This window comes from Peromyscus leucopus, chromosome 3, assembly GCF_004664715.2.
Source record: "Peromyscus leucopus breed LL Stock chromosome 3, UCI_PerLeu_2.1, whole genome shotgun sequence".
Classification (NCBI taxonomy): Eukaryota; Metazoa; Chordata; class Mammalia; order Rodentia; family Cricetidae; genus Peromyscus; species Peromyscus leucopus.
The window spans coordinates 74,097,850-74,112,602 of NC_051065.1; the positions used below are offsets into that span (position 1 = coordinate 74,097,850).

General features: G+C 40.0%; 1 pseudogene; it reads left to right on the top strand.

The window, feature by feature from the left end:
* Positions 1-13,218, top strand: part of LOC114689775 — a 35,656-nt pseudogene extending 22,438 nt beyond the window's left edge.
* The last annotated feature ends 1,535 nt before the right edge of the window (positions 13,219-14,753 follow it).

Genomic DNA, 14,753 nt, shown 5'->3' on the forward strand with positions numbered 1-14,753 from the left:
CATGCCATTCCCTGTGGCTGGGACAGGCAGTACTCAAGCAAGAGCCACCTGTGATCCAACCAAGAGACCCTGGTATTGTGCAGTCCAGCACCATTGTGTCGAGAGAGTACAGGGTGAGGAGGTGGGGGAGATGGAGAGGCAGAGTGTTTCGTGGCCTGGGGAGCTGGCCAAGACAGTGCTGGAGAGCTCCCCCAGGTAGTGATGATGAGGAAAAGCTAGAGAGCTACCCAACCCAGCTACCTACCACCCGGGCCTAGAACCAGGGCTATGAGTTGACCCACCCCAACATCTACAGAATCTATGAACTGTTGGAGTATGTGAAGGATATGAACCCACAGATCCAAAACAACAGAAATCCAAGAGGAGCCCCAGTGAGAGTCCCTTATTGGTAGTGTAGTAGAAACCAGAGACCTTGAGCCAGACCACTGACCAGGCAACGAACACTTGCAAGTGAAGATGACTAGACTAAAGGGTAAACTGTGTGGCTCAAGGAGCCACACCACAGCTTCAAGAACAAGATTCTTCTTTTTGTTGTTTTTATCTTTGTTTTTGTTTTGTTTCTTTGATTTCTTTGATTTTTGTTTTTTTCTTTGGTTAAATTTGGTTTTGTTTTGGGGGTGGGGGCTGCAAGGGTTGTAAGGCAAAGTCGAGATGTGGAGATAAGTGGACCAGAATACACGATGTGAAATCCACGAAGAATCAATAAAAGCGAAACAGCAATAACAAAGACAAAACCCCACAGTACTCCATGAGTGTGCACATCATACAACTGTGGACAAACTATGCATGGTGGCTGTAAAGCTATATTCACTGTAGTCTGTGCGTACACATAATCAGCCTTTGTGTTCAGAGCTCCATGTGTGTTTTTTTAAATGCTCAGCTGTCATTAATGTAAAGATGTCCTGATTTGCTCCATCAGTTTTGTATTACAAAAGGCAAAAAGAAATATGGATACAAATTTGGCTTCTCTATAAATTATACATTTAAAATAAAATTGAGAACTTTTTGTAGTGAGCTGTGGATAGTTGTAGCTTTTTGTAGGGATTCAACCACTTTAATCTGGCAACCCAGAAGAATTTGCCCATCCTAAATACTTTCCATTCCATAGATACACAATGCAAGCTGGGGTTTCCTTCCCCCATGGCTGTATTCTGTCTCTGGTATATGGAATGCTTTGCCCTCACTGCTCTGGTCGCCTTACAAAGACTTGTCATGGTGCCGACCTTTCCACAAGAAAAGATAATATAACCTTGTGCTATTTTTCTTTTTTGTCCCAGATACATTAGAATTAGTTGAATTCAAACTGTGTGACTTTATACATGTCACACAAGTACCAATTCATTTTGCTTGCTCTAATATCCTAAACTTACACTTCCATGTTGTTCACTCATTGTGTTGGTGATTTGGCTGTATATTTAATTTTTTTATAGAAATAAAAAGTTACAAATTGACAATTACTGCTGCATGACATAGCTTGCCCTGATGGGTACAACATCTGCAACATCTTCTGAGCCAAAAAGGAGTGTCTTGTCTTTGACAGGTTATGATCACTTAGTAGTCTGCAGCTATCATGATCTGTGGAATAATATGATTGGTGGTGATCCAAGATATATCCAGCCTCCTCCAATCCTCATTAACCCCATTCAACAAACATCATAACAAACTCAAGGGTGTAGAAGTTCCCCTTAGCTTGACTCTCCATTCTACCCCAAGTGAATACTGCAGTGACCTTCACATTAAAATGTGAAGAATGCTGTCCCTGAGTCCTTTGTCTTATCCAGGTCACGTGAAAGAATGTGACACTCTCTACATTGCTTTCAGAAAGATGTATAACATTAATATAAAACCTGACAGTGAAAGTTTATAAAATGACTACACTTAAGAAACACACAGACAGATCTCCGTGAGTTTGAGGTCAGCCTGACCTACAGAGCAAATTTCAGGACAGCCAGAGTTACACAGAGAACTCCTTTTTCAAAAAAAAAAAAAAAAAAAAAAAAAAAAACCCAAATAAAGAAAGAAAGAAGGAAAGAAAGAAAGGAGAAAGAAAGAAAAAAAAAGAAAGAAAGAACATAAGAACATCAATTCAAATGGTTGTCAGTAAAATATTTCTGTACTGAATAGACCTGGCCATCAAAATCATCGACAGTATAGTTAGGCAGGCTTCACCACAGAATCCACAGATGAGGGCTAAGTATCTATCAATTTATTCAGTCAGCATAGAAGACAGGAGCCAGCAAGGAAGTGTCACACTGGAGGTATCACAGAGGCAGAGGTAGCATCTACCTCTGATTGAAATATTTTCCCAGAAAACTAAAAGAAATGGGAGATGCTTTCACCCGAAGAACAATACAGACTCAGAAACAACAGCTCAATGCCTGTGGAGTCATTCTTACTGAAATAAAAATAAGACAAAATGCGTTGTTACTATTAGTGAGCATTTTTTTTGAAGTCTTGCTGATGCATCGAATATGAAATAGATATAATATTAAACAGGTGTAACATCAAGAGCAAACAGAACAACCATGACTTTTAAGTGACATAGACTTTTTGTGGGTAACTAATGAGACCACCTTGAGTGAATATATTCATTTATTTATTTTTTTTAACACATTGTGATGGTTAAATACGAATGGTCACCATAGGCTCATATATTTGAATGTTTAGTCATCTGGGAGTGGCACTACTTGAGAGGGATTAGGAGTCATGGCCTTGTTGGAGTAGGTGTGGCCTTGTTGGAGCAAGTGTGTCACTGGGGGTGGGCTTTAGGGTTTTCCGAAGCTCAAGACAGGCCCAGTGCTCTCTCTTCCTGCTGCCTGCAGATCTAGATATAGAACTCTCAGCTACTTCCCCAGCACTATGTCTTTCTTCTTGCTATCATGCTCTCTGCCATGATGAAAATGGACTAAACCTCTGAAACTGTAAGCCAGTCCCAGTTAAACGCTTTGCATTATAAGAGTTGCCGTGGTCATGGTGTGTCTTCACAGCAATAGAGCACTGACCACAACATGCTTAGTCTTATTTAAAAAATTAATGAATAAACATTAGAGCATACAAATTATATATACAAATAGAGTTCCCATGTAACATTTGACACACATACATATACTGCAAATAATTTAAATTACATTAAACATATTTATTTCTTTACACAAGGTTAAAAATATTTATCTCTTTAGATTTAAAAAATATATGTTAATGGACCGGTGTGTTAAATAATATAACAAGTTAGAGAAGAAATATATTAACCTTTATACTATCAGAGTTCAGTAGAACAATGAGTGTTCTACTTAACGTTGGAAAATATTCATGCTTAAGAGAGTGGGGACAATTGGCTAAGGACAGTGCTAACTGGAGCTATCTACTACTTACACTGAGTTCGGCTAGGAACCCTAAATTGAGTTTTTTTCTCCAATGAATTTAAAGGACCTCTCAGAGTTATGAGAGTGATACTTGGAAATGGACTTTCTATCTCAAATTACGGTACAAATGATTCCAAACAAAAATTTAGACGAGGTTTTTTGGGAGTGAGAGATAGGTGGGAACAATAAAATGTTTTTTAAAATGCCATGGAATGAATAGACTCTAGAGGTCAGTCACATTTCTAGGGTATTGTAGCTATCGAACTTAATCTTTACCAAATTTTAAATCTCAATTTAGGCTCAGAAAGTGTGCTGGATAATTTTGTCAACTTGACACAAGCTGAAGTTTTCAGAGAGGAGGGAAGCCCAATGATAAAATGCCTCTACAAGACTGGACTGGAGGAAATCCTGTAGGGCATCTTCTTAATTAGTGGCAGGGGAGGGCACAGCCCATTGTGGGTGGTGTCGAACCTGGCCTGGTGCTCCTGGGTTCTATAAGAGAGCAGTTTAGAAAGCCATGTAGAGCAGGCCAGTAAGCAGCATCCCTCCATGGCCTCTGCATCAACTCCTGCTTCCAGGTTTCTGACCTGCTTGAGTTCCTGTCCTGACTTCCTTCTATGATGAACATCAACGTGGAGGTGTAAGCCAAATAGACCCTTTCCTCCCCAACTTTCTTTTTGGTCATGGTGTTTTGTCACAGCAATAGAAACCCTAAGACAGAAAGGAATACTTTACAGCAGTCGCCCAGCGGGTGGCTCTGGAGCTTCAGTGCAGGCTAAAGAGCTTAATCCAGCGATGAGGACTTGAAAATAACTGCAGTGCACTGTAAGATAAATTGTATTTGGATTTCCTTCATCGAGAATCCCGTGTGGGGTGACAGCTCAGCAGCCAACAGTCTGTACTGCTTGCAGAGGACCCAAGTTTGGTTCCCATCACCCACATCTGGTAGATTACAACCACCTGAAACTATTTCAGCCTAAAAGGAATCAACATCCTCTTCTGGCCTCCTGCACACACACACACACACACACACACACACACACACACACACACACACACACACTTAAAAATAAAGAATAAGAACCATGTCTAGAGCCTAGAGAAAGAAATGTTTGCATAAAATAGTATCATACTCCACTTAAGGTCTATTCAAACAGGGATTCTCAGGATTTTTGTTTGTTGTTATTTTTTAGTTTACAGTTAATATTTGTTTACTTTATCTTTACGTGTTTGTGTGTTTTGCCTACATGTATGTGTATGTGCCCCGCATGCATGCCTGGTAACCATGGAGGTCGGAGGACATTGTATCCCTGGAACTGGAGTTACAGATGGATTTGAGTCACCATGTGGGTACAAGGAACCAAACCCAGGTCCTCTGCATGAGCAGCAAGTGCTCTTGATCACTGAGCCACCTCTCCAGCCCCTGTCTTTGTTGTTTTGAGACAGGGTCTCACATAGCCCCAGCTATTACTGAATTAGCTATGTAGCTATGGATGACCTTGAATTCTGGATTCTTCTGCCTGCCCCTCCTGAGAGCCGGATTACAGGTGTGCCCTGATGTGCTCTTTCTTTGCCTACTCGGAAATAGCAGACCCCTGGAAGGCTGCACATAATGCACAGTTAAGAGAGAGAGAAAAAAAAAACAACCCACCACACTCTGAAGCATAAAGAGCCCTCTCTGCACAAATTAATCCTTTCAGTTTTACATTCAGCCTGCATTTTATACCCATATTAGTATAGCCTGAATATAGAAAATAGAAAAAAACATAATATATTTTGTGTAATTATTTATATCTGAAATATCATATATAAAAAGTGGGCTATTAATATTCTAAAATGCTAACTGTAGCCAATGCAGAATTATCTTCTTATTGTTCATATCTTCTGCAGTCAATTATCTTCAAATTAGTAGCACTGAAAAATGAATAGCTCCTTTTAAATTGAAGAATATAAGTTTAATTCATTTCCCCAGTTTGAGTTTATAATGAAAAATTGGGTGTATATATATATATATATATATATATATATATATATATATATATATATATATGTAGGTATATATATATGTATATGTAGGTATGTATATATATGTATGTGTGTATTTCCCTGAAGCTTGAAAAAAGTAGTAGCGTTAATATTGTTATTTGGGTGCTTTTATTTGTGAAAACTGCCAAATCCAATTACCTTGCTTTTTAGCCATGATGTGATTGGAAGGTGAAAACAAGTATTTTCATATGGGAACCAAGGGAAACTCCATTCTGCATTTATTTTAGAAATAGGTCTTGTTATCTTGTGAGGCTGTTTTAAGGAGCCTTGGTTTTCCTGGGAAAGACAAAAACGAGGTGCTTCTTGGCTGGGATTTCTGGGCTCGGCAGGGCAGCCCAGCTCTGGGACACCCCGTTGCACATAGGCGTGTTGTGTGATTGTGCCTGGTCCCAGTGAGTGCCCAGTGTCGCGTGCTCTCCAGGCACAGCTCTCCATGTTAACACGCTTCTTAGCAAGACCTTAAATGCTGACTTCCGCACAGCCGCTCCTGAGCTTGCTCCTGCCTCGCCTGTTTCCTTTTTGTTTGCCGCTATAAAACTGAACAAATGGGACCCAGGGACTTTGGCAGGACTCCAAACCAGAGCGAAACGCATCCCGAATTGGCCCTTTGCCCAAAAGTATAATTTTCAGCTGTGAGCTGCCCTTAATTTTGAAAATCATCCTGTAGCTTCAGGTTTTCAGAGGCATAGCGGCATTGTGTCTGTTCTCCAGGCACCCGGCTCTCGAAAAACGAAAACAAACACCATCTCTTGCTTTGTCTTTGCATTAGCTCAGACTTCTTTGACTAGAGGATTCAGCAACTAAGGCATTCAAATATAAGACAGCCCACTTGCTGGCCCAAATACCTAGTCCTGTCAGCTTCTACTTGGAGCCCGCCAGGATTCCCAGCTTGATTCCTCGGGTGTCTTAGAACTAGATTGCTCTGCTTTTATTAACAGCAACAGTCTCAGTATCAGTTTCAAGTATGTTGGGAAGACTAACAAATTGTTTTACGATCAAGGTTAGCAACTGACAACACATTATTTAGTAAACAGGACTACGGTATAAAAGCAACAATAATTCGCATGTAATGGCATTTTATCAGGCTGCACAGGGTAGGAACTTCCCAGAGCCAAGTCAGTATTTGCTTTTATTGTTCAGCAAAGAGTCTTGATTTCTTAAAATTCGAAGGCAAATGTTTGTGGTCCTAAGACTCTTCTTTCCGGAAGTGATGTCTGGAAGAACTTGAGGAATTTTACGGCTGCCATTTTGCCATTCATATTTATTAGAAGTAAGATGTGCTAGTTTTCTGTTCTACCAAGTTAGCATCACATCTGGCAATCTGATTGAAAAATGATTTGACAAAATTCCTTTGGCCAATGTTACATTATCTTTTCTTCTCCAAGTTGAAAAACAAATGCATGCAAGTGGAATTACTAACCGTTTTGAATTAGTCATTAGGATACATACAATATAGTGTTTGGAATCAGCCACTTCTGACTGACAATTCCCTGGTTGCAGAGGCTAACCCATGCAGAGGTTAACCCTTGCAGAGGTTAACCTGTGCAGAAGCGGCTCCTATCTGTTGGCAAGTGGCATTCACTATTTGCATGAATTGTGTCTCACAGTCTCTGAACCTGCGTCCTTATCAAACAATACGGAAAACTAGTCTCCTTTTGCAAGGTGGTTGTGGCATCCCTTGTTTTAAGATTATTAAATTAATAGAAGCTTGCTCTAGAAAATTGAAGCATTTAAGCAGCAGCAGCACTTTCTCAGCTTCAGGGCTGGGAAACCATCTCTTACTGTTGGCTGTCTGCAGTGTTTGGGAACGGCAGAGAGTGCATGGCAGACACCTCAGTCTCCAACTCAGTGCTTCAGATATTCCTGGAGAATAGATGGCCCTTTGTTCCACGTTCCCACCTTCCTTTCCTTTTTTTGGGTTACTGATTTCCTAGGGCTCCATTTATGCTAATTTATTGGCTCATTTGTGATGACACATTCGTACTTTGTTTTAGTGTTTGTTGTGTGAATCACAGTCTACCTTGGAATTCTATCTTAGCACCTTGTGCACAGTGTATGGACTTGGCAGTAGTGTGTATCTTCCTCTCTTGCCCTGTGTCCTATCTTGGTTGCACATTTTCCCTCTATGCATGTTATAAATACTTCCATGTATTGGCTTTGTTTTAGAAAATTAGTTCTGTTTTAAAGACAAAAAGCTGAGGTGTTACAACACAGAGAATTTCTATTTCACCTTGTTTTTAAAGATGAAAAAGTATCCATTCCCTAAGTTCTTTTACAATTTGACTACATATTTACCATATTCATTGATCTTTATTCTTATGGACAGTGTCAGATTTCCAACAGGTATTTTTAAAAATAATTTTCCGTCTGTCTAAAGGGTTGTTCGAGTTCACTGCAAGGCTGGCTGTGGAAGAGCAATGGTTCTCTCCCATTTCAGAGCCAAGCATATCTGTTTCAGGGTGTCCCCTGACACCCCTTATCTGGGATCAGGCTGACCCTCTGACTGTGACATGGAGAACAGCAGAGCAGCTGAAGAGTAAAAACATCATGTCCTTGAGAACAGCTGGGTGGGAATCCATTCCCAACAGATGTTACCATTGTTATTCCATGACAGAAAAGTGTCTTCAATGAGAAAGAGAAGTGGGAAGTTCAGTCACGGGAAGCTCATTCAAGCTCAGTCTTGAACTCCAGCTGGTTGTCTTAGCAGGGCCTCCCCAGTCAACTTCCACTGGGTGTCCTGAGCTCCCATTTGTTGATGTTTTGCTATCTATCTATCTATCTATCTATCTATCTATCTATCTATCTATCTATCTATCTATCTATCTTGTATCTCTCTATGTATCTATGTATCTACTTATCCATCTATTATCTATCACCATCTACTTATCCATCTATTTTCTACAGATCTATTATCTATCTATCTATCTATCTATCCATCATATATCACCTATCTACCTATCCATCTATTTTCTACTGACCTATTACCTATCTATCTATGTATCATCTATTTATCTATGTAAGTATGTATATACATACATATGTATCTATCTATCTATCTATCTATCTATCTATCTATCTATCTATCTATCTATCATCTATCTATCCATTCGTCTTCTAGAACACACTGACAGAGTCACTTCTATTATAAGTTGTTTGCAGTTATCCTCACTCACTGAATTTCTGCTCATTTATTTTACTCATTTTCTCTATATTTCATTTTTGGTGATTTCTTTTTCTGTATCTTCATATTCACTATTCTTTTCTTTTTATATTATCAAAATTGCTGTTGAGATCATCCAATGTATTTGTTCTCATAGACATTGTAGTTTTCATCCCTAGAAGTTCTGTTATGTCTTAGTATCTTGCCTGTCTCTACTTAAAATGATTCATACTTCTTGTATGTATGAAATATGATCGTGGCAGTTTCTATTCCAGCCATCAGTGTCGTTTTGGAATCTGTTAATTTGTACCTTAGTATAGAGGATATCTTCCTGCTCCTTTGCATGGCTAGCGGCTTTTTTTTCTGAATGCCAGATAATGTGATGTTTAGTTTCATGAATGTCTTAGTTACTCTTCTCACTGCTGTGACCTGATAACCAACAAGGAGTAACTTAAACCTTGGTTTTGTTGTTTAAAGATACAGCCCATCATGGCAGAGAAAACATGTCAGCTCAAGTGGGAGGCATCTGCAGCATTGTCCCTATAGTCAGGAAACAAAGAGAAATTAAAGTTAGTGTTCTTGGTTTTTCCTTTCTTTTCGGTTCAGGGCTCTAATTTGTGCAATGTTTCCCTATTCCAGCCCCCAGTCAACTCCACCTAGAAACTCTATGACAGACATGGCCCCCTCCCAAATTTTTTTTGTAACCTAGGTTTTGTCAAGCTGGAAACATTAACCATCATGGTGGACACTGGGTTCCGTAAATATCCCTTAGCTTTGTTCTGGGATGCTGTTAAATGACTCTGAGATGGCTTGGGCTTTACCAGACAGGTCTGGAGCAACGTTTAGACCACAATTATTTTCCTCACACTACTGGGGCAGTGGTCTTCTGCTTCTGCATGGAATGCTTCACTAGTTACATGGTTTTTCCTTCTGGCTGGTGGGGAGGCAAATTATTTAAATCCTTGAATGTGTTCATATTTTTTATGGGGCACTTTATACCTGAGCACTTTGTATGGAGCACTTTATACATGAGCACTTTGTATGGAGCACTTTATACATGAGCACTTCATCTATAACACTCCAGCCCCTACCTTCTCTTATCTAACATCTGTTGTGTGCCCCCCTGTGTGTGTGTGTTGTGGGGAGGGGGGACTCTTTTAAACTGAGCTCCTATCTTTGATTAAGCCTGGTGCTCTGCATTTAATATACTTTGTTTTTTTTTTATTTTCACAAACATCTCTGGTGTCTGAGGTATTATGTATTTACTTTTTGATGTGTTGAGGATCAGAAAATATAGGATTTCCTCTATGTCACTCAACCAGGGCATAGCAGAGCTGAAATCCAAATTCCCCTGTTGAATTCTCTAATCTAAGAGGGTCCAACCTTCTGGTTTCAAGACAGGACACTGTGGTCTGTAAATGTGCTGGGCTATATTCATAGCTATCCTGGGTTGCATGAGGCCCATGGGCCACAGGTTGTCCATGCCTGATCAGACAGTCCTGTCCACAACCGTGGACAGTTTCTTCACATGTATGTGCTGATAATCATGCAGCTTAAAACCACCAGCAACCTGTTTGTTTCTAACTACTAATAATAGCCTTTAAGAAATGCAGACTTTGGCTCCTCACAGTTTCTCTTACTGAATCCTGGCCTGGCCTGGCAACCCTCTGGTGAGTCAGCTGGGAGGATCACATGGCTTATGGCTTATTTTATTTGAGCCCCTTCCCCACCATGAACACCATGCTGGTCTGTCCATTGTCTTGTCTAAAATCATTGCTTAGTACATCTTTACAAGCTACTTAGTTGTTCTCTCTCTCTCTCTCTCTCTCTCTCTCTCTCTCTCTCTCTCTCTCTCTGCACTGTAGATGATAAAATCTGGTTTATTTTCTTCCAATTGGATGACAATAGAAATACTCTTAGAGTAGGTTACTAAACCGACAGAGAATATATCAATCTGAAGTTATAAGGTTGTAAATAGAGAGCCCCAAATAACAAAATATACTTTTTTCCAGTTTATTTGGGTAAAAAAAAGTCCATCAGAACCTGCTAACTACTATCAATAAATTAAGTTTAACATCAAAACTAGACTTAGAAATAAAACCGTATTCTGAATCTGTCCTTTTCATTTAATATTCATTTAATATACTTAGGTCACCCACCATGAGACAAAAAAAAAAAAAAGCAAATTTTACTAACCTTTTGCTTTGGTACTCAGTAGACACATACAGAAGAGGAAGGAAGATTGAGCCTCACCATGCTCTAGTAATACTCCTAAGATGGAACCAGGTTTGAAGATCTGTATGTGTATATACAGGGAATGCCACCAAAGTCTAATGCAGTGAAGAATAAATATTTAGTGACTATTACTGGGTAAAGTATACATTAGTGGAAGATGAAAACATGTTAATTGACAGAAATGGAAGACAGTAAATGACTGCTTTAGTGAATATTTGGAAGAGAACACTTTAGCTGAGAAGACCACTGAATGCATAATATGAATTCAGACTATGTTTTGGGCTCAGAGCAGTGAGCAGATTCCTCTGTCCATTCAGCATTGTAGGCATAGCTAACATTATGGCTCCAGACCCCGATGCATGATCATCATATTAAAACAGACAAGGGCAGCACACCAATGACTTAGTCATTAGTGATGGAGAAACACACCTTACACTCTCCACCTTAGAAAAAGTTTGAGAAAAAAGAAGAAATGTAATTTGCGACAGGGAAAGGAAAGAACATGAGGATGGTTTTCCTGGACGGGGAAGCCAGGCACTCCTGATTTGGCAGTGTTCCTTTTGTTTCGGTGATGGTGTTGTGGAAAATGTCTTCATGGCTGGCATCAGATTGCCTCTTTAGGCTTTGTGGCGGCCATTAGTGATGAAGATGGGCCAATGGCTCTGGTTCCCTACATGCTACATGTATGGTGTGAAGGTGCAGAGTCAATAGCAGCTTGCCATGCTGATGATTGGCTTTTGTTAGGATTGCTCAAGAAGGGATAAACCACCCAGAGGAGTTGAGAGAGCAGGAATGAGGCTGAGAAATCTTTAAAGAGGGTATAATTAGAGGAACTTGAAGAATACTTATACTGACTCAGACAGCATTAATTTTTGTGTAGAGGCTAAGAATTTTGCTGTTTAAGATAATACATCCCGTTGATATTCTTCTTTGAGTAACACAGCAAATACTGTATACAAAGGAGCTAAGATATGACTGCTAGAAAAAAAGTGGACCAGTTATAGCAACTAGGGTATTGCCCTTAAAGTGAGTATTAGTTAAATATGCATGCATACATTTAAATTCAATAACGAAAGAACAATTATTGTGTATTTTAATTAAGTTGGAAATTATTTGTTTTATAAATGAAACACCCAGAAAGTATTTTTTTTTTTACATATGGGAATCCATTCTACATGGTAAATGTCCATATGACATTTTCATGTTTTAAGGTTTGATAAGTCTTATTATAAAGACTTTATTTATCATTATGAGAACCATAAGTATTTTCACATTCTCAGTGAGCTGCTGAAAATAAAGTAGTATTTTTTTTTAGAATCTAGTTTATTAGCATCTTAACTTAAATATTCATGTAGCACATGGAATTCAAGGTGAACCATTTTTAAGTACGCTTACCTTTTTCATGAAGTCCCAAATTTACCATGCACAGTATTTTTTAACGTTCAAACAGAGTCACCGCTGCATCCTCAGCCTGCTGCCATTGCCACCTACAAGCTGGTGCTGATCCAGCCCAGTGAGAGGATCTGGAACGTGGTGACCTGTTTCAGCAGCTTCTACCATGATTACCTGATCCTGTGCACCATGAGGAGGCAAAGCACTGTGTGCAGGCACCGAGAGATGCTGGCTGTTAATTTGACATCCAATCTTCTGGCCACTACTGGATGCCGTCGAGCAAGTATAGTTGTCATTGGTGAAGACCTGGCACCATGGTGAGCAGCATCATGGGGGGGGGGGCGACTGGCTTCAATAAGACAGAACCTGCTGCCAAGCATGGTGAGATAGGCAAAGATCTAGAGGCACTTCTATGACTTCCCACCACTTCGATGGAGACTAATCATCTAGTCTTTGGTAACATCAGTAAGGATCGAAGGTATGCAGACCTCACCGAGGATCTGCCATTGTTCTGTGAGAGTCTGCAGGACATTACCCCCAGTGCACTGTCCTTCTGGAGTGAAGAAATTGACCTCCAGATCAAGGAGGGAAATGAGTCTTGATTGCAACTCACTGCAATGGCCTTACAGGCATTGCCAAGCACCTAGATCAGTGATTCTCAACCTTCCTAATGCTTTGACCCTTTAATACAGTTCCTCATGTTGTGCTGGCTCCCCATCTATAAAATTATTTTCATTCATACTTCATAACTGTAATTTTGCTACCACTATGAATCATAGCATAAATAGTTGTGGAGATAGAGGGTTGTCAAAGAGGCCCACAGTTTGAGAACCAATGATCTAGATGGTCTCCCAGAAGTAGCCGTAATGGAGCTGAACTTGCTAACCAGTATTAGCCATTTCTATCGTCTATGAACTGGCCAAGAACTTGAAGGCCATCAATCCTGTGCAGTTCTTTGGAGATGAAGAGCCCATGCACAAAGCCATAGAAGTTGTGACTGTGGAGGGCAAAGTCAAGAACTGAAGGCGAGCAGATAGACTCCTATCCCAAGAACACCTCCCCTGTCTGTTCATGCCTCCTGTACTCTCCCCAACACTTGTTACACTGACTATATCTTTAGGTTCTTATGTTTCAGCTATGGATGAGGACCAGTGGCACCTGTTTTTTTTTTTTTAAATCCCTGGCACACACTCCCTTCATAGAACATATTCAGAATAATACCTCTGAGGTACAAGGTCTTAGCCCAAGCCCAGAAAGGCTCCTCTTCTACCAGAGAATTACGGGTTTTCTTCACTCTTTGTTTACTAATACCCTGCTTGGAGCAGGCCATGGAGAAGTTGTGTTACAATATGACCAATGAGGAGAAGTAAGAGCCCAATTTTGTCCCTGGGGCCTGTCCTGTGCTCCTCTGAAGTTAGTGAGTGACTGGGACTGTGGTCATTCCAGAGGAGGCTAAATACAACCTGTATGGAAATTTGAAAAATACTATTTCCTCCCTGGCCATAGATGAGGAGAGTCCAGGAAGGCTGGGATCAATTCTGAATTAAGTTTATGTTTTAGATTTACTATTATATATTATATAACATATCAGTACACAAAAAGCCCTCTGAAGTCTCTAATAGTGGCTGAAATTGTACCACACATGAACACCAGAAAATAAACTACTCCTCACACCAAACAGGATAAATTTACCTCCTGATGTGTATCTTATGACCCCTCTGCTTTATTTCACAGCAACAAAATGCACGTTGATCATGTTCGTGTGGGTCTTTCACTGTCTCATGAGTCATACTCAAGTTGCTTGACTGTACCATGGACTCCATGCTCATTTGGAGCCTAACTGTACTAATTCTTTTTTCCAGATCAGTATAATAATAGTTGTGTTCAATATTAAAACAAAAAAAGAAAAATGACTGCTCAGAAAGGTCACTGATCTGTTTTTGCACTGTAAAACCCATACTGGATGTACTGAGAAGTAATTGGCTCAGAGACACAGCCTTACCTAGAAAGGACACCATGTAATCATTTGACCTTGGTGAAAGAGGTTATCAGCTCTTTTGGTTTGCAGTGTAATCCTGCTAAGTACTGAATGGTTTAAACTTATTCCTTCAGACCTTGCTTTAGGAAGACACATGACTAGCAATTTGAAGGAGATTAAGATAACTTTGCACCCTAAGTTACTCAAACCATATTTCCAGATCTTTTTGACATTAGCCTTCCATCACAGTCTAGTAAGAATGTGGCATAATTGGTGAGACCCATGCTACTTTAGAGTCTCGGGTATCTCTCACATATCTCTTATTATTAAAGATAACCTGAGGATGTTCTCAGAGATGGCAAGAAAATGATAGTAACTCTCACTTAGTCAATATGTTCTTGGGGCACACTGTCTAACCATCTCTGCGTGCTTTATAAATAGGAAGTGCTCACTAATGACAAATCCAGATGAGCACTGGATTTGTACCATTAAGGGCATGGAGGCATGTACGAGAGTGTTGTGAAGGCAGCTTATCCAAAACTAGGAGTGATAGTTCTGACACTGAGAGGCTGAGCAAGGC